A 25,048-nucleotide genomic window follows, 5' to 3' on the forward strand; every position below is an offset into this window, starting at 1 on the left:
GGTGCTGAGATTGGAAACCAGTGCCCCACACATGCAAGGCAAGCATGCTTCTACTTATCCACAACACTTGCCCTAGACATATGCTTCTAATTCTCTTGGATATATATCTAGTAGTAGTAGTGCTAGTTCATACGGTAACTCAATATTAGCTTTCTGAAGAACTTTTTCTGACCTCCTCTTTCTAAGAGAGTGGATAATACAAAATCATATAAATACTAAGTATAACCAGAAAAGTGGGAAAATGCATAAAGAACAAATGCAAAATGGAGAAAGCAGTTATAAATACATTAAATACTACTCCAACTCTACCAATAATCACTTAAAATGTGACTAGTCTAAAATGACAATTAAAGAAAAAGTTTCAAACTGAATAAAGAAACAAAACTCTACCATATATTGTCTATAAGAAACCACTTTGATTAAGAAGACTCAGATACAATTAGAGCCAAAAGATGAACAGTGATGCACTATAGGAACTAATCAATGGAAATATGCAAAAGCTTTATTAATTTTATATAAAGTACATTTCAGAATATGGAAAATTATCAGGGATAAAAAGGGACAAACTCCAAGAAGACATAACAATTCTAAATATGTAAGCATTTAACAACAGACATCTAAATATGTGACACTAAAACTCATATAACTCAAGGAGAAATTGACAAAATTCACTCCTAAAGCTGCAGACTTTTGAACATATCTCTCAGGGCTTGATAGATGAAGGAAGCAGAAAATCAATAAGGATATAGTTGACCTGAGTGGCGCTGTCAATCAACTTGATCTTATTGGCATTTCTAAAATACTCTACTCAAAAAGAAGAGAGTACACATTCTTTTCAAGTTTACATAAAATTCAGAAAGGTCCACCATGTCCTGTGCCATAAAAGAGTCATCAATAAATTTAATACATTAGAAATAAAATAAAACATATTCTTATATCACAATGAAATTAAGCTAAAAATCACTAATAGAACGAGAACTGAAAAATCCCCAAATATTTGGGAATTCAGTAATACATTTATAAATAACACATGAGTAAAAATAGTCTCAAGGGAATTTTTAAAATATTTTGAATTAAAATGAAGAAAATACAATGTATTTTAATTTCACAATTTACCCAAAGCAATGTGTAAGCAATTAGAGCACTTAGGGGAATTTATAACATTAAATACACAGATGAGAGAAGAAAAGGGAGCTAAATTCAGTAATCTAGCTTTTAGAGGCCAAAGCCAAAAGAACAATTTAAGTTAAAGGAAGCAAATGAAAAGAAAAAAGAAAAAGAAAAAAAGGAAACAGAAAGAAAGAAAAAGAAAAATCAATGAAATTTAAAACTATATGCCAGCTATATGCCAGCTTCATCATTCCTAATATCTGATCATAACATTATTCTAATGGCTAAATTGATAGTGCCTTAATATGGGTGTTTTCATTATTTAACCAATACCCTTTAGAAAATCTTTGTAGACTTTAATTTTTGGTTATTACCTTTAAGTTTCTAGAAATAAAATTATATCTAATTAATGGATTTTTTAGTATAAATTTTAGGTTTTAAAATTGAGCAGACAATAGAGACCCTCACTGAGTTGCCTGTGATACAAGAAGAACACTTTAAAGGATCTTGCTGACCTTCTTCAAAACTGAAAAGACAACTAGAGAGCCTTGTAATATTTTTTATTTTGATGTCTATTGAATAATAAAGAAAAACTTTCTTCTATGCCACTGACAATAAACATATTTCTAGCATAAACATGTCTATAAATCGAACTTTTTCCTTCTAAACTGAAAATAATTTAAGGCAGTGAGTAAAAGAAACACCCTAAGTAAATGCAACAACATGGAACAAGTGTCAGTCCCACTACCATGTTTAATTATAATGTATAAGAAATATGGAAAAAAATGTAAAACATTCAATTCAATTTCTAACAAAACTATGAGATCAAAGTAATCCTCAGATTCCAGAAGATGTTCAAGTGCCATTTGGACAGTTGACAAAAAGCAATTTCTATGTAGGAGAAAGTAGGGACAATATAGCTTAGCCTTTTATTTTTCCAGAAATGATCTTTTCATCTATCAGTGCTTCACAAGTTTCCATGTGATTCAGTGTTTTACCACTTTCTGATGTCTTTCCAGGAGGAGTAAAGCTTAGATGTTTCTGCTTCACTGTGTTGGAGTCATGCCCACTGCTCTGGCATGCCCTAACAAAGAGAAATTCAGAAATTACTTGTGGTTTCAATTGCTCTAATAAATTAGTTTTCAGAAATTAATGTTAAACATACATAAAACAAACCAATACACATAATTTTAGATTTGACTAAATTCTAAATGGTCTAGCCTTCTAGAATTCTACATTTCCATATCTATTTTGCAAATGAACAGGAATGTTCAAAACAGAGTACTAGGAATGGAGTGCTGGGTTTGTTTGGGGAGAGGGACAGAAGTGTCAAACCTGCATTTCCTCCTGTTAATCACCCACCAGAGTAGCTCCTAATTTAAAAGGCTTAAGCTAAGAGCAAAAGTCAGGGGACAGCAAACAGGAAGAAAGATGCTTGCTTATGTCTGGTTCTGGTTTAAGCTTTAGACCAATACAGAACACAGGGCAGCAGGCCCATTCCAACATCAGCACTTCAGGAAATAAAAATTTATTGTTTCTAAACCAGGAAGCCACCTTATACAGTGTTTACTGTTTCATATATTTTTTGGGGGGGAGAGGGGGGAAGGGGTACCAAGGATTGAACTCAGGGGCACTCAACCACCAAGCCACATCCTCAGCCTTTATATTTTTTGAGACAGGGTCTCATTAAATTGCTTAGTTCCTCCCTTAGTTGCTGAGTCTGGCTTTGAATTTGCAAACCTCTTAAGTCAGCTTCACAAGCTGCTGGAATTATAGTCATGCTCCACTGAGCCCAGCAATACATGACAGTTTTTTACCCCTAAATCCATTTAAAATAACCAAGTAGTACATTAAATTGTCATGCCACATTTTAACCAATTTACCACTAATAATATTTGAGTTGAGTTTTTGCTACATTTTGTTATCTAAATAATGGGACAAAACTTTTAATATATGCTGTTCTATTGTTTCCCTAGGACACATATGCTAAAAATTACATTTCTGGGTCAAAAGGTATACAGGCGAAACTAACATTTTCATTTGTGATTTGGGATATATACATAAAGTTTTTTAATTGTTTTTATTCTTTTCGTGGTGTTTGGGATTAAGCCAGGGCCTCAAGCTGCTAAGTGTAAGGTAAACACACTACAAGTTACACATCTAGTCCCAAGATTTTAACGTTATCTAGTTATTTCCTCCCCCATCTCCCTGACTGAATCCAGGGGTGCTTTACCACTGAGATTCATTCCCATCCCACAACCCTTTTTTAAATTTGAAGAGTCTTGTTAAGATCCCAACACCTGCATCCTCCTACCTAAACCTCTGGAGATTCTGGGACTACAGGGGTGAACCACAGTGCTTGGCTTCACAAATTTTTTTTTATTATTATTATTATTAATATTATTATTATTTAGTGTGTTTTTTTTCTTGCGACATAAAGTCTCACTGTTTTTCCCAGGCTTATCTCAAAATCATGGACTCAAGTGATCTTTGTGTATGGGTCTGAAGAGTAGCTGGAATTACAGGCATGTGTCACCAAGCCCAGCTTTAAAGTTTATTTTTTTAAAAAAATATTTAGTTGTAGATGGACACAATACCTTTGTTTTACTTATTTTTATGTGGTGCTGAGGATCGAACCCAGGGCTTCGTCCATGCTAGGCAAGTATTCTACCACTGAGCCACAACTCTAATGTTTTTATTCTTTGTTTGGGTAGTACTAGGTATTGAAGCCAGGATCATTATAACACTGAACTACATTTACAACCTTTTTTACTTTGAGATAGAGTCTTGCTAAACTGCCCAGGCTGGTCTCAAACTTAAGATCCTTCTGCCTCAGCCTCCTGAGCTTCTGGAATGATAGGCTTATGACACTATGCCCAGTCATCTTAAATTGCTTTGTATTCTGGGTTTCCTGTCACATGTAAAAGGTCTTATCAATATGAAATTATATAGCCAGGTATGGTGGTATGTACCTGTTGTCCCACCTGATCAGAAAGCAGCAGCAGGAGAATCATTTGAGCCTACAAATTTGAGACCAGTCTGAGCATCACAGGAAGCCCCACAAGACCACCAATGAAAATGGGAAAAAAAGATAAAAGTGGGGTGCTTCAATAACTAACAGGGGGAAAATAACCTAAATTTAAATGTAAGGTCTCTGGTGTGACTCAATGTCTAGCATGATCAAGAACAATAGTTTCCATGCTTATTCATATTAGCCCAAAAGTAGAAATCTAAAATCTCCAAATCCTTCTATATGATAGAATATGTATTTATGTATGTATGTATGTATGTATGTATGTATGTATGTATATCCCTCCCCCAGAACTGGGGCATTGACCCCAAGGACATCCTACCCCTTAGCTTTATCTCTAGCTCTTCTTATTTTGGGTTACAATCTTGCTAAAATGAAGAAGCTGGCCTAAAGCATGTGATCCTGCTGCTTCAATTTCCTGAGTTGCTGGAATTAGTCATGTGCCACCAAACCCAGTTTACAATCTCTTTTCTAGCCAGTCCAGTGGTGCACACCTGCCATTCAGCACTCAGCACATTGACATAGGAGCACTCAACAGATTGACCTCAGGAGTTTAAGACTGGCCTGGCCAAAATACTTGGACTCCACCTCAAACAAACAGAAAACCCACAAAACTGATTGTCAATTTTTCTTTCCTTCTCCACCTCTGTGGATTGAATCCAGGAGTGTGTTACCATTGACCTACAGCCCTATGATTTTTACAGTTGTTTTTATTTTTTATTTTGAGAAATAAAACAATTATCTTTCAGTTACTGATCCTTACTTGTGATCCTTCTGCCTCAGGCTCTTTTTTTTTTTAATATTTATTTTTTTTTTAGTTCTCGGCGGACACAACATCTTTGTTGGTATGTGGTGCTGAGGATCGAACCTGGGCTGCACGCACGCCATGCGAGTGCACTACCGCTTGAGCCACATCCCCAGCCCCCTGCCTCAGGCTCTTTAGTAGCTGAACTTATAGATGTGCACCCCTGTACCCAACTCTATTATTAGTTTTCAAGTATGCAGTAAATTAACTGCAACAACCATTTTGACCACTATATCTCCAAAACTTACTCATGTTTAACTGAAACTTTCTAATTTATGACTAATATACTAGCCTATTAGGACTAATAATAAACAAGTTCACTTCCTATTTTATGAAATTGTTTGAGGTGCACTTCATATTATCCAGGCTGGTAGGCATACGCCCCTCTCCAGCTCTTGCCAGGAAGTCAGCAAGGTCAGTTGCTGTGATTATTACTGTTGCCACGTTTTTAGAGTGAGAGACATGCTGAATGTTTTGCCCAAGGTCAAAGAGTAAGGCAGTGTTGGTTCCTGAGCTTGAGTCTCCAGAGAGCAAGGATCTTCCCTTCCAGAAGGGCTCTATCCCAGCCCCACTGAGCCTCCACTCATGCCCAGAAAACCCATTTCCCTGAACCTAGGACAGACAGCACAGCAGCCATAGGAAGCAGCAAAATATATGAGTATATAACAGGTGTGGGGGTCTTAGCACTCTCATCAGGAGAGTGAGTGAGGAATCAGGCACAAGTCCCCCACATGTGGCTCAAGAGATAAACTTTTTGTGTGTGTCCTGGCATTGCTGGGTGTGAAGGGAGAATGGGAGGCCAAGCCTCCTCTGAAAACCTCCCAATACACCACTGAGCTAATGGTAAGCTAAACACAGAGTTAGTACATGGGGGCTCTCCCTAATCTTCATCCCACAGATCACATTCAAGTCTCTGGGTGCCTAGAGGCAGGACAAGAAAGAAGGCTGGAACCACATCACTGCAAGAGACCATGGGGGGCACTGTTGGTGACCAACCCCATTGCACTTCTAATTCTCCACTCTAAATGTTTCATATCATATGTCAAATAAAAATTTCCAATAAAAAGTGAATCTGGGGTGCTGGGGTTGTGGCCCAGTTGTAGAATGCCTGCCTAGCATGCATGAGGAACTAGGTTCAATTCTTGGCACCATATAAAAACAAACAAATAAAATAAATATATGTTTCCATCTACAACTAACACACACACACACACACACACACACACACACACAAATATAAAAGAAACAGAATTTTCTTTAAATCAAACTATTGGAGTAGTCTCAGTCCTCATTAATAGCTGAGGAAACTGGGGACAAAAAAATGTAAGGACTGGCCCAAAGCCAATTAGAAAGTTAGTGTTTCAGTCTTTTCTTTCTCTTTTCAGGGACACCTTAGTGTGCTCTGAAGCCCTGTGACCTGGACCCTGCATCCTCCAGGTCCATAATCCCATCCTTACACCCCAAGTGCTTCAGCTTCAGGGCCAGCCTAAAATCAGGGGCTTCCCCCAACACATGTGCAACCACAAACTCTCATGTTTCAAAGCATACCCAATACTCCTCACCTCCTGTAAGGGTGCAAACTTGCCACTCCTTGGGGAGACCTGAGTTGCAGACCTGGGCCTAGAAATGTCTTTAAGATGGTGTGCTGAGTAGTGCACATCCATTGGCCCCCAGTTGGTACCCTGCTCCACTTGAAGGCATACAGCCTCCAACATGTACCTGCAAAGCGACAGACCAAATTCAAGGAGTGACTACCCAAATTGGCCTGGTCTCCTTGACCACTCTCACCCCTCAGCTGGGAAAGCACAGAGCCCAGGGCTCTCATCCAGGAGCCCTATCCAGACTGCCATTCCCCTCTACCATATTTCTTGGGGCAAGAACCTACAACAACAAGGAAGAGTGAAATTCCCAGAAACTCCTAGAGCACCCTGGAGAAAACCCCAAAGGATAGGAACAGTGAGTGTCAGGGTCTGGGAGCTGGGGTCAGATACCAGGTAAAAAGATTTAGCTTCACCTTACCAGCCCCAGGCAGGGTCCACCACTTGAGCCCTTGGTTTACCAACTCTCTTGGGTCACAGGGGAGCACATAGCATGATATAGCAGTTCCTGGTGCAGCCCTGGTCAAATAGATTATTGTGCTGGAAGGAGAACAGAAAGCTCAGGGAACAGGAAGGGAACAGGAGGAAAGGAAGGGAACAGGAGCTCAGAATCAGCAGGACTACACAAGACAATCTTCCAGTGACCCTCCCTAAGTTGGTCAGGTAAGCCAGGGTTCAACCTGGGCCTGAGGCCAGGCTCTAGGTACAGGAGTGCCCAAGAGTGAGTGACCCAGGGCCTCCTGCCTTCCCAGGCTCCTAGGAAGAGTGACCTCTCTAGACCCACTTTTGAGTAGTTTTCCCCAGAGAGTGCTGACTCAGCACCCACCTCTCCTGCCTTTTCAGGGCTCCTCATCTCCTTGTGCCTCCCTTTGTAAAAACCTTGCTCTGTCTCCATGGGCCACACCTGTCCTCCCACCATGTCCTTCCATGCACCTTTTAAAATCTTTCTAGTGCTCCTCTACTCAACTGATCCAAAGATGGTGTCACCACCCTGCTCCTACTTTACTCTTTTAATCTTGATTTTTTCTAAAAATCTACCTCAACTGAATTTCACCATCTGGGAGAGCAGTGGCAGTGGAGGATACCCAGACATATTTTCCTAGTCAAAAATCAGATTTTCCAGGAAAACATGGGCTGAAGGCCTTTAGTATACAAAGCAGTAAAGGTCAAGCTCAAAGGTCATTTCCTTTCCTGGACACTGACTGCTATCTCCTCTCCCTTATTCCACTTTCTCCCTCTGCTGAGTCCAGCCTCAACCCCTCCTCCTTCCAGACCAGGTTGATTTTCACCCCAACTTCAAGAGCTTCAGCTAGCAAACACTCTGTTATAATGAAAAGTGGTCCAGCAGCACCTCTATCCACCCCCAACTCTCCCATGGCAAACATATAAAGATTTTGATCTTCAACACTATTCTCCACCAGAAGGAAAGATGATTCCACATCAGAACAGTTGTGGAATATGTCCAAAAGGCAACATGAATCATGTCCTCTATGAGGTTCTGCCTCTTTTAAGGTGTTCACAACACTTAAGAAATGAGTATACCACCAAGTGCAGTGGCGCACACCTGTAATCCCAGTGACTTGGACCATCACAAGTTCAATGCCAGGCTCAACAACTTAGCAAGGCCCTCAACAATTTAGTGACACCTTTTCAGAAAACAAAATATAGCAAGGATTGTGGATGAAGCTTTGATGGTAAAGCACCCCTGAGTTCAATCCCTTGTACCAGAAGAAATAACTTAATAATGGCAGATTATTTTTAAAATTACAGAATTTTTAAACCTAGAAAAAAAATTTATATATAATGTATAGAAAATATTGATTGTACATAAGGTATAGAAAAATGCTTCAAGGAATGATAATAAATTCTTAAGTACTGATCAGTAAATGTGAATACCTTCCTCACTGAAACCCTATCACACACAACTGGAATCCAACAGCTCTGAGGCACACAGACCAGCATCTCTCACTGGCTCCACTCCTGGGACTCCTGCTCCAATTCTGTGTCTCAAATACCCTCACACTCCACAAAACCAAAATCCAGCAGCATCTTCTTCTTGCCCCATCTTCTGACCAACTTCCTGCTGCCTCTTCTTCTTCCCCTTATCCTGGGGGATCAAGGCATCAGGCTTCTCTGTTCCTTTCTCTCTTTCTTTCTATCCCCAAATGTTGATTCTTCTGTTTATTGGTTCACTCATTTATCCAGATGTTTTTTCTTTGTGTGCTTCGATTGAAGAATCCAAGCCCATGCTTATGCTAAGCACAAACTCTACCACTGAGATGCACCCCCATCAGAAGTATTTCAGGGCATCAAAAATGCTTCTCTAAAACTAGGCACCATGGTGCACATCTATAATCCCAGTGACTTGGGACACTGAGGCAGGCTTGAGACCAGCTCAGCAACTTAGTCAGACCCTGATTCACAATAAAAAATAGTACGCACTGGGGATGTATGTCACTGATAAAGACCCCCTGGGTTCAATACCTCATAGCAAAAAAAAAAAAAAAAAACATCATCTAGTCACTGCACGGGGGTAGAAAGCACCCTGCAAACAACATGGCCAGCATACATTCAGAGTAGTGAGGTCAGCTGCAACACGAGGCCCTGAGCACCATGGGAAATGGCCAGGGTAGAGTAGAGAGAGAGAGTATCATGAGAACCATGTAGGCAATGCAGCTCACAGCACCCAGGTACATGCAGAGGAGAAGCCCATAGAGTTAAGTGCTGAGACAGCTACTTCTGGTTTCAGAGGCTGTGTCCAGTTCAGAAAGAGTAGTCTGAAGAGGTATGCTGGCTTTGGCCATTAATGAGAGCATCATCCTGACAGCAAGGGTTGGACTGACCTGGGCCAGGAAGTGAAGGGTGAGCTAGTGAACAAGGTCAACTCTTTCAGAGAATAAGACCCAGAAGGTACAACAGGTAAGGGTGGGACTAGTATGACTTTTAAGATGAGGCCCTAACATATGTAGATGACCATGGGAAGGAATGGTAGTGAGGTAATAGCAGCACATAGGGCACTTTCTGGCACCAGCCACTGTTCTATGTGATTTACCTGAATTAACCCACAATTCCCTCTTTTATTACAGATAGGAAAATTGAGTGACCAAGTGGCTAATTAGCATACCCAAGGTCTCCCTGCTGTTCAGTTCTAGAGCTGTAATTTGAACTTTTGTGGTTTTCACCAGAGTCTTTGCCACCAACCACCAAACAAGTGACTCCAGGAGGAGTTGCAGTCAGGGAATGGAGTATGGTGGGAATGAAAGCTGGAGCATGGGGTCAGTGCCTGAAATTAGTGCTGCCAATAATGAAAGGTAGCCCTGTTTGTTGAATGCCAGAAGACAGACCACAATTAGATCCCTTGAGACTTGGGGATTCTGGTCTTGGAGAGCCTCTCTCTGAGCAGAGGAGAAAGGGCATTTGCCTCTGGCCTGACCTGGGATGAAAGAACCACATGATGGAGGAAGAAAAAAGGCTGCTAGGCAAACTCAATGATATACTAGAAGCTGAAGAAAGGAGAAGACAGGCAAACCACAGGGCTGAGAAAAAGGGTCAAGCATAGGAGTCACATGTGGGAGGGAACCACATATGGCAGTGATGGGGTGCTGAATAAAAGGATGGGAGGTGATGAGCAGACAGGATCCTCTGTCTGTTCAGCTGTCTCAGGATCTGCGGCTTCCCCTCCCCCATTGATACTGCCCACCAGTATTTCTGAAAGAGCCTTTAGTCAAGTGATTGCCATACTAAAGGAATCCCATGGCAGAGATGCCCACTCCTAGCATTCCTAGTTGAAGCTCAAAGAAAAAGAAATAACACAGATGGGGAAGAAAGCAATGAAACTCTTCCTCACACAGGACATGAGGTTCCATTCAGAGGGAACAACAAGGAATGCTGGGAAAGAAGCTTAGTGATCATGCACCCCTGACTCAATCCCCAGTACTGGAAAAACAGCAAAACTAAGGACTCCTGCTCTTTGGAAGATGCTATTAAGAAAATAAAATGACAAGCCATGAAATGCAAAAAAAGATTTGAAAAACATAGATCTGAAGCCAGTATAGAGAACTCCTGAAACCCAGTAAGAAAACAACACAATTTTTTTAATGGGCAAAAGATTGGAGCAAACACATCACCAACAATATACTCATGGCTGAGAAGACATGAAAATATGTTCAACATCATTAGTCATTAGGAAAATACAGATTGGAGCTCTAATGAGATACCACTACTCATTTATTAGGCTACAATTTGAAAACAAAAAGAATAGCAATAAATGACCGTGTCAAAATCTAGTGAGGATGTGAAGCAACTGGAAATCTCATTCATTGCCAGTAGAAAGTAGAAATGGTGCAGTTGTTTTCTAAAAATTCCCACATATGTTTACCTTATGACTCAGCAATGCCACTCTTAACAATTTATCCAACAGAAATGAAAACTTATGTCCACATGTCTCTGCACCAATGGTTGTTATAGCAGCTTTATTTATAATTGCCCAAAACTGGCTGGGCAAGGTGGCCCATGCCTGTAATCCCAGTGGCTTGGGAGGATAAGACAAGAGGTTGGCAAGTTCAAAGCCTCAGTAACTTAGTAACTTAAAAAGGCTTTAAGCAACTTAAAAATTTTAAAAATTTTTCAGAAAGAAAATATAAGGGTCCTGATGGTGGGGTGGGGTGAGGCTAGGAATGTTGCTCAGAGGTTAAGTACCTCTGGGTTTAATCCCTGGTACAAAACAAAACAAAATAAACCAAAAATAATACTACCAAAAACTAGATACAAAGTAAAAATCCTTCAATAGATGAATGTATAAATAATCTCTAGGGAAATACAATACTATGCCGAAACAAAAGACAATAAACTACTGATATGAGCAACTGCATATATGGATCTCAAATGTGTCATGCTCAATGGATGAAGCTAGACTAAAAAGCCTACAATGCCATTTATACATGATTCTGGAAAGAGAAAACCACAAGAACTCAGAGATGAATGGATTCTCTGGGGTAATGGAACTGGTTAACCTTGATCTTAGAGGAGAGTATACAATGTCATTGGCCAAAATTTCTAACTATAGACAAAAAGAGTGAATTTTACTGTTTTTAATTATTCCACAATAAATGACATTTTTACAAAATGTTACCATGCCGCCCAGATTTCCACTACTTTAAAACTACTTCCCTTGCTTGATGATCTTTCTAATCTTGACCCCCACAGGACCAAACTCATTGCCCATGCCACCTTGTGCTTGAACTAGATCCATTTCTTCATCATTCTGTTAACACCCTACTTTCAGGTTTCTGTGCCTTTCTGCAAAATTGTACCTCTCACAGTAAATGCCCTCCTGTCTCCTCTGCAAGTGCACACCAAAGACACAGAGAGGGACATGTTCTATTCTACAGCCTGGGTCTTGCCAAACTCCCAGTCTCTTTCAGTCTGCTATATCACTCAGGACTCACTCCTTGGCTCACAGAGTTCCTGGGTATCTCCCAGTGTTATTCTGATTGCATGTTGTTTATCAACACAAGTAAATGAGGTACTTACTCACCTCTACACTCATCCCTCAAATAACTACCACCTAGCACACCCAGCACACTGTAGGCTTTCAATTCAATGCACCTAGGAGGGAGAATGGCCAGCAAGCTCCAGGGTATGGAGATATATAAGCTGAATCTTCATAGATGGGTCTGGAAGGACTCTTGAGGCACAATCAGGGCCAAGCCTGCAGATAAAGAACAGAAAATGCCTAATTGCAGAGGTGCAAGTTGCCTCCACACAGCCAAGGTCACAACACTCATACCACTTACCTGATTCTTATAGGGTCGCCTGGCATTGCCCACTGCCACAGCCTTGATGAACAGCTTCAGAATGAGGGGGAGAAGGAGGGCTCCCGCGGTACAGCTACTAGGATGCTTTGTACAGGCTAAGAAGTGAAGCCATGGAATAGCTCCTTCTTGGTCCAGCCTTTCAACCCGCATCATCCCCTTAATCCCTCCTACCGCAGCTAGCACCGCCCACCAACTCTCACTTTCTGGACTTGACAGTTAGTCCAGTAAAACGAAGTGAACACTAACTTCACCACACTGTCCTCCCACCTGTTCCTTTTCAACTTATTTTACGCTACTCTGTGGCCCCCCTAGATTCTTAACTTCACAGTCATCCTAACACTCCCATATCCCTAACTCCACTGTCCCTCCACATGTCCTTCAAAAGTCCTCCCAAGTGACTTCTCCCTCTAGCCCTAACCTTGGTCTCCCCCATTCCTTCTTGGCTGTTCACCCCTACCTCCCCACCACACTAGCTCTTCACAGTGTTGGCCTTTGGGACTGTGTGGATACATCATGGTATAGTCCAGGAATGCCATGTGCCTCCTGTGCATGATGAAAAGCACACAGGTGGCCAGCATGGCACCCAGGTAGAGGCACAGGGACAGGAGGAATAGCAGGTAGAGCTGGATGTTTGATGCCTCACACAGTTATTCAAACACCTGCAATGGTGATCAAATTTTTAGGGGAGAGGAGGCAGGACCAAGGATCCCTATGGAATGGCCTCCATCACCCCTTAATCCTGAGGCCTCCCCCAATTCAGCCCTCTAGGCCTCCTGCTCTTGCCCTACACACAGGTTCCATCTCAGAAAGAACCTGGCATTTCCAAGGTTAGAGCACAGTTAGGACCCCATGGCTCATCAGGTCACCTGTCCTGAGTGAGGTGTATAGAGACAAAACCTGCCTGGTGTCGCTTGGAGCAGGATATAACATCTCTGGACCTCTGTTTTTACAGAAACTGAATCAAGATGAAAAAACATCCTCGCCCATCCAGACATCTGCATTTGTGAACCCAAGCAGGATGGGCACATCCGAGAAACACATTCAGAGCCCAGGAAACCCTCCAACTGGGACACCCAGACCAAGACAGGCAAAGATACCCAGGACACCGCAGCAGTCAGCTTAAAGGGCTGAGGATCTAGTATCAGCAAGCCAGGAAAGGGGACAGTCACTACTTTTCCTCCCCAACTCCACCAGGCCCAGCACAGATGAGCTCCCCTCTTTGGCATATTAGCACCTGTGCAAGCAAGGACAGCCTCCATGGAGAGCTACAAACACAGAGGTGATGACATATATAAGTGACCAACAGAGGCTGAGAGCCACTTGAAGCACTCTGGGAACATGGTCTGATACTCCCATCTGGCCTACTCATGATGTGAGGTTCCTGGTCCTGTTCAAGTGCCTAGGGACAGGTTGGTGAGTGGACAGGGAGGAGGAGCACTCACCTCCACACAGACGTCACAGCTTTTGCAGTGGAAGGTTCAGGGCATGAGTTGAAAATAAGAGGTGGGACACCACAACATTTCCTATAACCTGCCATTCACTCATGCCATGTAGGGAGCCTCAGGGTCCTGCTCGAAGGTGCCAGGCAGGGAAAGAGGTTTTGGCAGTGGAGGTGGCCCTTGTATCACTCTGCTGCACAGGGCAACCCATAGCATCACTGGGCAACAAGAAGGTGGGGTGGAAGTAAACAGGGGAATCCTGGTCCTTGTTGAGCAAGCTGACAATTCAGATAGGTGGCAGTCAAAGAGAAGGGGCTGTCCAGCCTCAAGAGCTTTGTATGTTGCTCCCCCTTTTGGAATAGTAATCAATGCTTGGAATTGTGTGAAATGGGAAGGAGGAGAAGTGAACTACATGGTGTTTGAAGAATATGTAGGCCTCTCATGCCAGACTGCCCAGGCCTCTCTTCTAAAGCAACTGGGAAACCTCCAGGGATTCTGTTTTTTTCACACTTCAGTGACTTGGGAAATGAAGTGTCAGGGCCCAAGTAATGATGACAGGATAAGAAGGAATCCTGAGGTCACAGGTGGGGTCAGCCCTTTAGAAATAACCCCTGTAGACACCAGCCCTTTGGGTGCCACATGCCTATCCCAGGGGTCTGAGGCCTTACCTCTGTGTAAGATGCCTGGGTCCGATATAGTCATAGAAATGAGGCTGTACATAGTGAGGAGGCAGAGAAGACCCATGGCCAATGAAAAAGCCCACTCTTTTTTGGGCCAGTGCTCAGCATCTGAAACCAGGGCCAGACTCAGTTCTAATCTGGGACAACCCGGAGCCCCCATGAGGCCCTGCTCACCTGAGGTCAGTCTCACACACCTTAAGGTCAGATCTGAATATCCAGGTAGAGACAGACCCCATTTCCTTCACCAAATATCACCAGCATTATCAGCCTTCCATACTTCTCTAAAAGCCTCAGGCTTCCCATGTCTCTGTGCTTCTAACTAAATATCCTCCTTCCCCTCCTGACCTCCCTCCACTTCCCTGCCTCTGCATTCTCACTATTTCCTGTCTGTCTCTTGGTGAGAAACCTGACAGCTGGCATGGAGACTCATGGAAAGGTGAAGAATATTGTGCTCAGAGAGACCAGTGCTGTCACAGTCAAACAAGCCCAATGTCTCAAGAAAAGCCAGGATCTTGCTTGGGGTGGGGGTGGGGACCAGAAAGCATTTGAGATACTCATGCTCTGATGCCTGCTCTCAAACAAATGAGAGCCAAACCCCTCCTTTTCCTGGCTTGGAACCCAGAGTACCATGACTACAAGTGTGACATCAGAGCAGTTCAGGAATGGGGGCTGTAGCTGCTTCCAGTGCCCTCTGAGAGCAACCCTCTCCTGAATTCACATACACACCTGTATACTGGGAAATCCTGCTTTTACAATGGTGGGTTTGTTGGAGCTGGTGAAGATGGGATCTGGTTTGTCGTCCAAATGTTCATAGGCTGGAGGCTTGGTCCTGGGTGTGGCAGTGTTGAGCTGGTAGCACCTGCAAAAGATGGGGCCTAGTGGGAGGTAATTGTTCCACTGAGGATGAGACCCTTGGAAGGGAGTAATAAACTTCTCATGGGCTCCCATTAGTTCCAGTGAGAGAGGCTTGTTATAAAAAGAACAAGACTCATGCTCCCCAGTTTCTCGTCATGCAGCCTGTACCCCTTGCATTTCCTTTCACCATGATGCCATTCACCATGTTGTAAGCACTCTCACCAAAGGTTGATCACAGGGGCTGCCAATTGTTGGACTCTGAGCTAAATAAACCTCATCTCGTTATAAAGTACCCATTCTTGGGTAATTTGTTAGAGCCAGCAAAAGCAGGCTAATACAGAGACCATGTATTATGGTTCCTGGGGAGATGGCATGGGGAGAAGTTTGGTGAGGGTTATCCACTATCAGGCCCAGTGCTAATTGAAGAAGGCAGTGCTCATTGTTCATCCTATCTCTTTTTCTTTCTTTTTCTTTAAACAGAGTTCCAGTTTCAGGAAGGAGTTATCAATCTACAAAACTAAACAACTTCCCAGTTCCCCTCAAAATGAAAAATAAAATGTGTTGGGGATGTGACTCAATGAATAAGCAACCCTGGGTTCAATCCCTGATGATGATGATGATGATGATGATGATGATGATGATGTTGATGATAATGATACTTGTACATGTTTATGGCATACAACATATTTTGAATCATGTATATACTGAAGAATGGCTGAGTCAAGCTATTGAAGATATACACTCTTTCATATACTTATTTGTAGTGAGAACCCTTAAAATCTACTGTCTCAGTCATTTTCATGTGTATATAACATTATCAATTATAGTCATTCTGTTGTATGTTTTTATTAAGTGTAGTTATTATATTATATATTAGATGCTTGAAACTCATCCCTCCCATCTAAGTGTAATTTGATCTCTTGTGACCAGGATCTCACCAGAGCAGAGCCAAGCCACCCTTGGGCCCCTGGCATTCACTAATCTGCTATCTATTTCTTTTTTTTTATATTTTAAAATGAATGATAGCAGACTGCATTACAATTCCTATTACACATATAGCACACAATTTTTCATTCATTCAACTTGATGGGATTAAGACATACCAAAGATTAAGAGATTCTGAGTGTATCAGTGAGGATGTGTTTAGGAATGATTGACATGTGGGATAACAACTGAAGTGGAGACCCTTCCTAAAGTGGGTCAAAACCATCCAATAGCATGGTGGCTTGGATGGAATAAAAAGTGGGAGGACAAGGAAGTAGTAGCAGATACAAGTGTGATTCTTTTAGGAAGGGTTCTTGATTGCTGCTGCCATCACTTGAGAATATCAGACTCCTGCTTCTTCACTCCTGCAAAGTGAGCTCTGCCAGTAATCATCTAAGGAGTTTCTGGAAGCCTTCTGTTTCAGACTCTGAGAGTACTGTTGATCTCTCTTGTTTCGGGGGCTTCAGTCACTTGTGCAGCTACTAGTTCCTCTAGCTCTACAGCCTGCAGATGGCCATTGGGGACTATACAATTTCTGGTCAAGTAGACCAATCTAACCAATCCCTTTTTACAATCATACTTCCTGTTGATTCTGTTCCTCTGCAGAGCCCTGATTAATACACCTTCCTGGTCACTGTTTCTGCTTCATCCCAGAAATTTTGGTATAATGTGTTCTCATGATTATTAGTTATCTATGTATTTTTTCCTCTATCTTATGCTTTTTTCCTTGATCAGAATATTATTTTATATACTTTTTTGCTTTCGACAAATTTGTGAATTTTCACTTCCTCTTTATTATGGATTTCCAGCTTCCTTCTATTGAGGGTCTAGAAGATACTAATGTGTGTAAAATATTTTGCTGAAAAAATCTCCAGTATGAGACATAAATACATTTCATGGGGGATTATGGCCTCATTTACTCTAAAGAGCCCAAAGTTCTCTAATTATCATGTTGGGGTTTCGTTTTTCAAGTTATGAATTGGATGGAGTTTGGGATGAGGTGATAGATCAATCCGATTATAGCACCAAATCTGAAACCCAAGACTCATTTGCCATTTTAAATTTCTTTTTGGAAGTATTTCTAGTCACAAGTATTCTACCACACAGGCAGAGTTCAGGAAGGAAAAGGGTTACAACCAAACCAAGTTGTGATAGTCTAGGTATTGTGCTGACAACCCTGCTGAAGCCAGAAGAAAAATGTCCAGATTTCAGTGTCTTGTATGGAGCAAGACTTCTTATTAAACAGACTAACAGATAATTGTTGCTGTTGTTAATCTCATTAAGTGAGCTTTGTAATGGGATTTCCTTTTAGGATTAAAGCAAACACCACCCAGGTTCCCAGTGTGGTTGGACACTCACTGGAGGCCAGAGGAGTTTCAGAACACCAAAGCTGCTGCCTGCTGAGTCCCACATGCTTGGTGGTACCTGGTGTGAGGCCCACAATGCCATGGAGCAGCACTTTCCCTGCTGTGTGCTACAGGCTTCGCATTCTGCATACCAGGCACCTGGGCTAAAGAGGCCTCCAACCCTGAGCTTAATATGTCCTCGGCCCTTGCCATTGCCCTTCTATATCCAACCGCCAGATACTTCCTATGACTACCAAGACTTGCACTGAAACCTGCATCCCACACCCCAAGCGCATCTTCCCTGGCATTGGTCATGAAAAGATGACTTTCCCTGGGCACACAGCACCTTGCACCATGGCACAGAGCTTCCTGTCCTGGACTCTATGTCTGCAATCCAGAAGAAGCCCCAGGCACCCCCAGGAAAGTCAGGGGTCTTCATAATGCCTCACCATCAACCATCTCCTGGGGTTTTCTTGTGTTCCAGGTGTGTGGGTGAGGGATGTCTAGAGCCCAAGACCTCTTGTTGTGACCCTTGTAATATTCCTCTTCCCCCTGCTCCCATCAGCGTCCAGGAGTTAAGCCAAGGCTGCTGGGAGTGGATCCAGGCCCTTCTGCACAAGACTCCCTGAGGCTGCTTGAGTCTGCAACCTTTAGGACCCAAGAGCACTGAGATTTCTCCTACAACCATGTTTGGAGGAGCGTTTTGGTAGGGATCATCTAGAAGTAACGCTTGTGTTTGCTTGTCCACCTTGGAGGCTTCAGAGCTCTTGTGCATTTTTCTCCTGTTTTCTCAATAACATTGTGTCAATGCGATATTCTTGGTTGTAGTATACTCCTGTTGGGGATGAGGAGGCTCAGACCACTGGGTGGTGAGAGACCAGGTCTAGATCTAAGGGGTCAATTCTAAACCTAAGGGGGCCCTCCCTCATTGTTCTTTCTCTGCTTATTGGCAGCGTGATTTGGTGGTGTCTCCAGGTATCCAGAGCACTGGTGTATTGGGTGTTCTACACACACTGCATCTCCTAGTAGATACACAGCAGCCTTGAGGACCCAGATGAGAAATGATCTTCCTGTGTTACCATGCCATCTATTTCCCCCAAGACTATTTAAGAGGTGCTTTCACACCTTGCAGTTGACTAACTGCTACCTCTGCCTCTCTTCCTTTCAAACCCACCTACAATCTTCTGCTTCTTGGGACTCACAGTCTGCCCAGGCAGTCAAGATTCAATGGAGTGTAGCTGGGGTTGTGGCTCAGTGGTAGAGCACTGGCCTAGCATATGTGAGGCTCTGGGTTTGATCCTCAGCACCACATATAAATGAATAAATAAATAAATAAATAAACAAACAAATAAATTAATAAATAAAATGTATTAAACAAAGATTCAAAGGACTCAAGAAGCCAGAGAAGAAGATCAAGTCTAGCCAGGGAAGGGCAGGCAATCTGCCCAGTCTGGGTCACATCTGCCACTATACCCTTGACTGCGCTCACTGTGAGGCCATTCAACAGACCTCAATAGCTAGACCTCCAAACTCTAGGCCTTGGTATTCTCCCATTGGGATAGATCCTCCAGAAGACTCCACCCAGATTGTTCTGCTGCCAGGGGTCCTGCAAAGTAAGCTACTAAAGATGGCCTTCTTGGACCCAACTTTGTCTAGCATTTTTATAATTTGAACTTGAAATCATGGATCTTTAGTTTTTGACAACTTTACATGATGTATCTCTAATACTTTTTAGTTCTTGTTTTGAGACATGATCTAATAAAGTTGCTGAACAGTCTCTTGAATTTTTTTAAAGTATTTTTATTAGGTGTTTATAACTTTTTTATTTTATTTGTTTGTATGTGGTTCTGAGAACCAAACCTAGGGCCTCACACATGCTAGGCAAGCTCTCTATCACTGAGCCACAATCCCAGCTCTTTGAATTTTTTTTTTTACACCACAATTGAACTTAGGGGTACTCAACCACTGAGCCACATACCAAGCCCCATTTTGTTATTTTGCATTTTATTTACATACAGAGACTCACTGAGTTGTCTAGCACCTCATTGTTGCTGTGGCTGGCTTAGACATCACAATCCTCCTTTCTCAGCCTCTATAGCCACTGGGATTACAAGTGTGTGCCACCCTACCTGCCTTGTCTTGAATTTGTAGTCCTCTTGTGTCAGCCTTCTAGGTCACTGAGATTACAAGATTACCACCTGGCAGGATTTATCTTTACAATCAATTTATTATTCATGGAGCCAGAGAACTGTTACTCGGTGATATTTTACAAAATATCAAAATGTACCTACTTTTTTGCTCCAGTGAATTAACTGGAAAAAAAACAAAACAGTGCATAAATTAATTGTAATGAACATATTCCAAATAATTCTGTTATGCTAGAATATGCTAAGGTCTTCTAGTATGTAATTCTGGGAAGAAAGTTGATTCAATATGTTGTGTATTTATACCATGTATTTGACTAAGAAGAAAAGTGAGGGATGACTTCAAATTGCATCAGAAACTTTACACCCCATAGTATATAGGAGAATTAAGCAGTTTGATTTTGAATGAACACATGAGATGGCAGTTCCCTAGGTTTTTAAGTCCAAGTATATAAGGCTAATCCATTTGAGTGACAGTTATGTTTGTGTTTATTCTTGGTATTGGTCTCTTTGGGTGAAATTTCACCCTGAGTTTTTTGCATGCACTCTTAGTTTGGCATTCTTGTTTCAGACCAAAGCGCTTTTTTTCTGCCACCTTCTTTTTCCTTTCCCCTCCCTCCACGCACTCTTTCTTCTTTCTCCCCTCTCTCTATTTTTCAGATACTGCACACAACTTTGATAGATCCCAAGCTCCAGGATGACCTCTGTGACTTCTATGGCCAATGCAGCTTCAGACACTGGCTTCTTCCTGGACCTTTAGGGAGTTTTTGTTCCTGAATCTTTTCTCCTGCTACCTCTTCTCCTGGAATTCTACAGCTCTATTCAATGATGTCCCCCCGCCCACCATGTTTCACCCAATCTGACTGCTGATGTGCTCTTACCTTAAAACTACATGAGTTTTTCTCCTGGAGCAAAAAGTAATGATTCTTGGGGGCAGTGTGAACCTGGAATCTGGAAAGGAGAGTTCCGATGACACTGGGTATCCAGAGTTCTTGGCTGTTATGGTGCAAAGTGGAGCCATGAAGAGATGTTTCGAGGTGAAGTGTTTGAAATCATAATTGAAGATTCAGCAAGAGAGCAAATTGGGATGAGTATTAGGGAGAAAAAAATGGATGTGAATGAGGCAAAGAGGATATAAAGTACATAAGATGGGATGCTTTAAGCTTTTGAAAGTACTAATTATTGACAATTACATATTATCAATGTCAGTCACTCCAGATCAATTAGAAAAGTGATGAAAATTATGGAACTCTTCAAATTCTCACAGACAAATACATAACATTACTAGCTTTTCAGTAGCAATGTTGAGCCTAGTCTAACCAATGTTAGACACCAGAAAATTAAAAGAAACACATATTTAAATGGCATATTAGAAAGAGTTAAAAACTTTAATAACAGGGTCCAGGGATGTAGGTCAGTGGTGGAGCACTTGCCTAGCATGAATGAGTTCAAGAATTTGATTCCTGCTATATAAAAAAGGAGAAGGAGTGTCCATTATAATCCATGTTGTTAAAATGTTGGCAAAGGACTGGGTTGTGGTTAAGTGTCAGAGCACTTGTCTTGCACATGTGAAACACAGGGTTCTGAAAATAAACAAAATAAAGATATTATGCCCTTGTGCAACTAAGAAAACCATTTTAAATAAACATTTTTAAATAATGTTGGCAGAAAGATGTTCCTAAATATTGGTGTTTGAATGAATTTGGTATGCAACATATCCATGTGTTTTAACAATTTTAAATATACTGTTTTGATATAGGAATTCCACTTTTAAGAATTTATTGTACACATTTATTCACAGGAAAAAAAGAAACTCTATTAAGGAAAAAATAGTGTTCTTTCATAGTACAAGATAAAAATGATCCACTTAGAAATAAGGCAACCCTTAAAATCTCAAAGGGAATAGATAGCATAGAGGTTCTAGGACATATTAAATGCCCTTATAATTCTAAGAGGTAGAGAGCATTAAGGAATTTTATATATATCTAAATTTTTATGATATTGAAAACATGGCTCCCTTTTGATATAGAATCACTTAGATTTTACATCTTTAAAGAAAGATAATGATGCTACACAATTTTATACATTTTGTGTAGGACCTTTAATAAAAAAATATTTGATAAAATCATTCTCTAATTTCATATCTTCCACTTTCATTCTCTTTCCTGTACTACTGAAAATTATTCTAGTGAAATGAAATTTAAGTAATGAATATTTTAGCAAAGTATTTAGCAAGAGTCACAAAAACTACAAAAATATTATGAGATTTTTAGTTTGCAAAATGGATGCAAATGATATCAAATATAATTATATAAGAACTTTATTAAATTATGAATGGATATAAAAGTTACTAAAGATTATTCAATGACAAACTTTTAAATAATACAAACATTACTTAAGACAAGTAAATGTGTCATAGTACAGTTAAGTGGAGGTCAAGTCAGGAGATAACTCCTCTTCCTGGTGCATTCACCAGCTAAGACCAAAGCACTTGGCCTCCCTCTGTGCTACTTGTCAAAGACTGAGCCTTCCTCGGCCTGGGGAATTAGAACACATACTGTGGCCCTCTGCCCCTAGCAGAAACCCATCTGATCCTTGGCATTATTTTGCCTTAAGGCACTTATTCCTGAACTAAAAACTTAATAAATACATTAAATTAAAAATTGTTGTCAAACACTATGGTTTTATAAAATATGCTGATGTTATATAACAGGTGTTATATTATGTATGATAATTATTTTTTTCTTTCAGTTTAAAAAAAATTAAAACAATTTTGTAGGACCATAATGTATTTTAAGGCCCTAGTCACTTTGCACAACAGATGGGTGAGACCTGCCTGGAATCTTCCTGATTTATGTTAGCAGCAGCTAAGGCTTCAACTCTAGAGGGCCAAGTTATAAACCTTCAAAGCCAGCTTTAGCAAGGGCAAGGTGCAAAGCGACTCATTAAGACTCTGTCTCTAAATAAAATACATAAAAAAAAATTCAAAATCACTAGTCTAATTCTGCACTTAATTTTTGTTTGTTTTTCAATAATTCTCGTGATTGAATATCAGGCTTTACCACTGATCTTCTTCTCAGCCCATTTTATCTTGTGTTTGAGACAAGATCTGGCTATATTGCCTAGGATGAACTCAAACATCTGTATTTCTTCCCTCAGTCTCTTGCTTCTTTGGGATTGCCTGCAAGGTTCACTACACCTAGTTAGTTCTCCACATATGGACTGGCTGGTTTCAGAGACCAGACTCAGTGGTGTTGGATCATACTCTTAAGACCATGGATATGCATACCCTTGATGGTCTTGACAGTTTTGCTGTGTTTCAAAAGTGAACACAAATATTTGAACCTCTTGATTTGCAAGATTTTCTGGAGCTTTTTATCAAGACAATAGTGAATCATTTTCACACATAACCTCTAACAAGTTATAGGAAAAGGATTGATTCATTCTTCAGGAGATTGTATTTTTAATTGATGTTAAAAATTTTCAGGGGACATACCCAATTGTATTTAGAAGAAGTTTTAACATTTCCTTTTTTTTTTCTTTTTCTTTCTATTGACTATTTTTTTAAGTATCATCGGGTATTGACTCCAGGACTTCATGCATGCTGGCAAGCACTCTACAACTAATCTGCACTCAATGTCCCCATCTGCAAGTTATTAAGAACTTTTTATGTACATTTCATCTGCTGCTTCAAATTCTGACATAGTAGCCTCTGATGTGCCTTAGCACACCACAACTCTCCATTGTTCTGCAGTGGACATTCATATTGCTGCTGTCCCCATAACCACACATAATTGTCTCTATGAACCTGTGGGAGAATTTCTCTAGAACAGGTGACGATGAATAAAACTGTTCCATAAAAAGTGTATGACCTTAATTTTACCGATAATTGACAGATTGTTCTTTAGGGTGGAGCATTTATTTTCCAATAGTGATGTGCAGTAATGCATGCACATATTCCCCCAAAACACTTGGAATGACCCAGTATTCTGACATTTTCCAGGGGCTTTGTGGCTCTGTAGAGGTTTGCTCTGGTGCTGATGGCTACCTGTCCAGTCTTTTCTAATTTCTGAAACTCTCTCTATGAGGCAGTTGCTGTGCGATTTTTGAAAGACACTCTCTGATATTCAGTCTGAAATCTGCTTCTGCTTTTTGATCGGATTGCTAATTTTCTTTATCCCTTGTGCATAAACTGTGTGTGTTCAGTGTGGGTTCCTAAAGACTGAAGGAATACAATTGTGCTATTATATATGACTTTGTGCCTTGAGCTTATTATAATCTCTTTCATTTTTGACAACCCCAGAAGAATGGCTACATAAAATAATACATTTCCTGTTGGGCTGGGGTTGTGACTCAGAGATACAGTGCTCACATAACATGTGTGGGGCCCTGGGTTTGATTCTTAGCACCACATAAAGAGAAATAAAGAAAGGTATTGTGTCCATCTACAACTGAGAAAAAATATTTTAAAAATACATATTCTCCATAAAAAGAATATTTAAAATATTTTTGATTTTAGGATGTTTTTATAAGGTTAGTTTTATATAATTTTTTCTTTGAGCAAATATACAGGTAAATGAAAACATGTCTTTCAAAATTTCATCTAGATACTTTATAGGTTTTCTTCGGTGTAAGCCTTTCCATCAAGAAATACATTGTTTAAATAGAGACATTTGTACATTTTCTATATAGGTTAACTCATTACCCCAGGGATCCAGGGACCAGAGGCAGACATTCTGCCTTCCAGGACCTCCTCTCCCTGGTTGGTATTAAACTGGATCTCAGTGACACCACTCAGAGATCCTAATGTCTGAGAGAAGCTGTGCTGGTCAGGGACAGCCTTGTAGCTGTCATAGACACTGAAGACTCTAGGCCTTTCCTTAGGTAGATGCAGGATACAGATATTGTGCAAAGAGACACATTTCCCAGCTAAGGAGCTCCTACCATCCCATACTTTCTTTCCTATACTTGGATATATTTGTTTGAGGCTAAAATTTGGGGCTCCTTTGCATCGCCCTCTCTGGATACTATCCATACCACTGTCCACCAAAGGAGACCATCTCTAAGGCTTTGATGTCCAGTCCACAGCACAGCTCAGAATCAGAGCTCTGTCTCCTACCACATGCAGCACTCATCCATCCTCTCTTCTTTCTTCATTCTGACTCCTGTTGATCAAGAGGACCAAATATTCATGAGAGCCTGTACAACAACATCAATTGCCTATTAGAAAGTAAACAAGA

General features: G+C 41.1%; 1 long non-coding RNA gene across 9 annotated transcripts in view; it reads right to left on the bottom strand.

The window, feature by feature from the left end:
- Positions 1-484: 484 nt before the first annotated feature.
- Positions 485-25,048, bottom strand: part of LOC144364913 (uncharacterized) — a 70,102-nt gene continuing 45,538 nt past the window's right edge. For 4 of the 9 annotated variants that reach the window (XR_013423039.1, XR_013423040.1, XR_013423038.1 and 1 more), the window contains 5 exons: positions 24,846-24,973; positions 20,690-21,391; positions 15,206-15,338; positions 12,081-12,254; positions 485-2,194 (listed from right to left, as the gene is read on the bottom strand). This is a non-coding gene — a long non-coding RNA (uncharacterized LOC144364913). Of the gene's footprint in view, positions 2,195-12,080; positions 12,255-15,205; positions 15,339-19,793; positions 19,977-20,689; positions 21,392-24,845; positions 25,029-25,048 lie in introns of all 9 variants that reach the window. The other 5 variants (XR_013423042.1, XR_013423037.1, XR_013423036.1 and 2 more) reach the window with 5 other exon arrangements.

Source organism: Ictidomys tridecemlineatus, chromosome 1 (assembly GCF_052094955.1).
Source record: "Ictidomys tridecemlineatus isolate mIctTri1 chromosome 1, mIctTri1.hap1, whole genome shotgun sequence".
NCBI classification, from domain to species: domain Eukaryota; kingdom Metazoa; phylum Chordata; class Mammalia; order Rodentia; family Sciuridae; genus Ictidomys; species Ictidomys tridecemlineatus.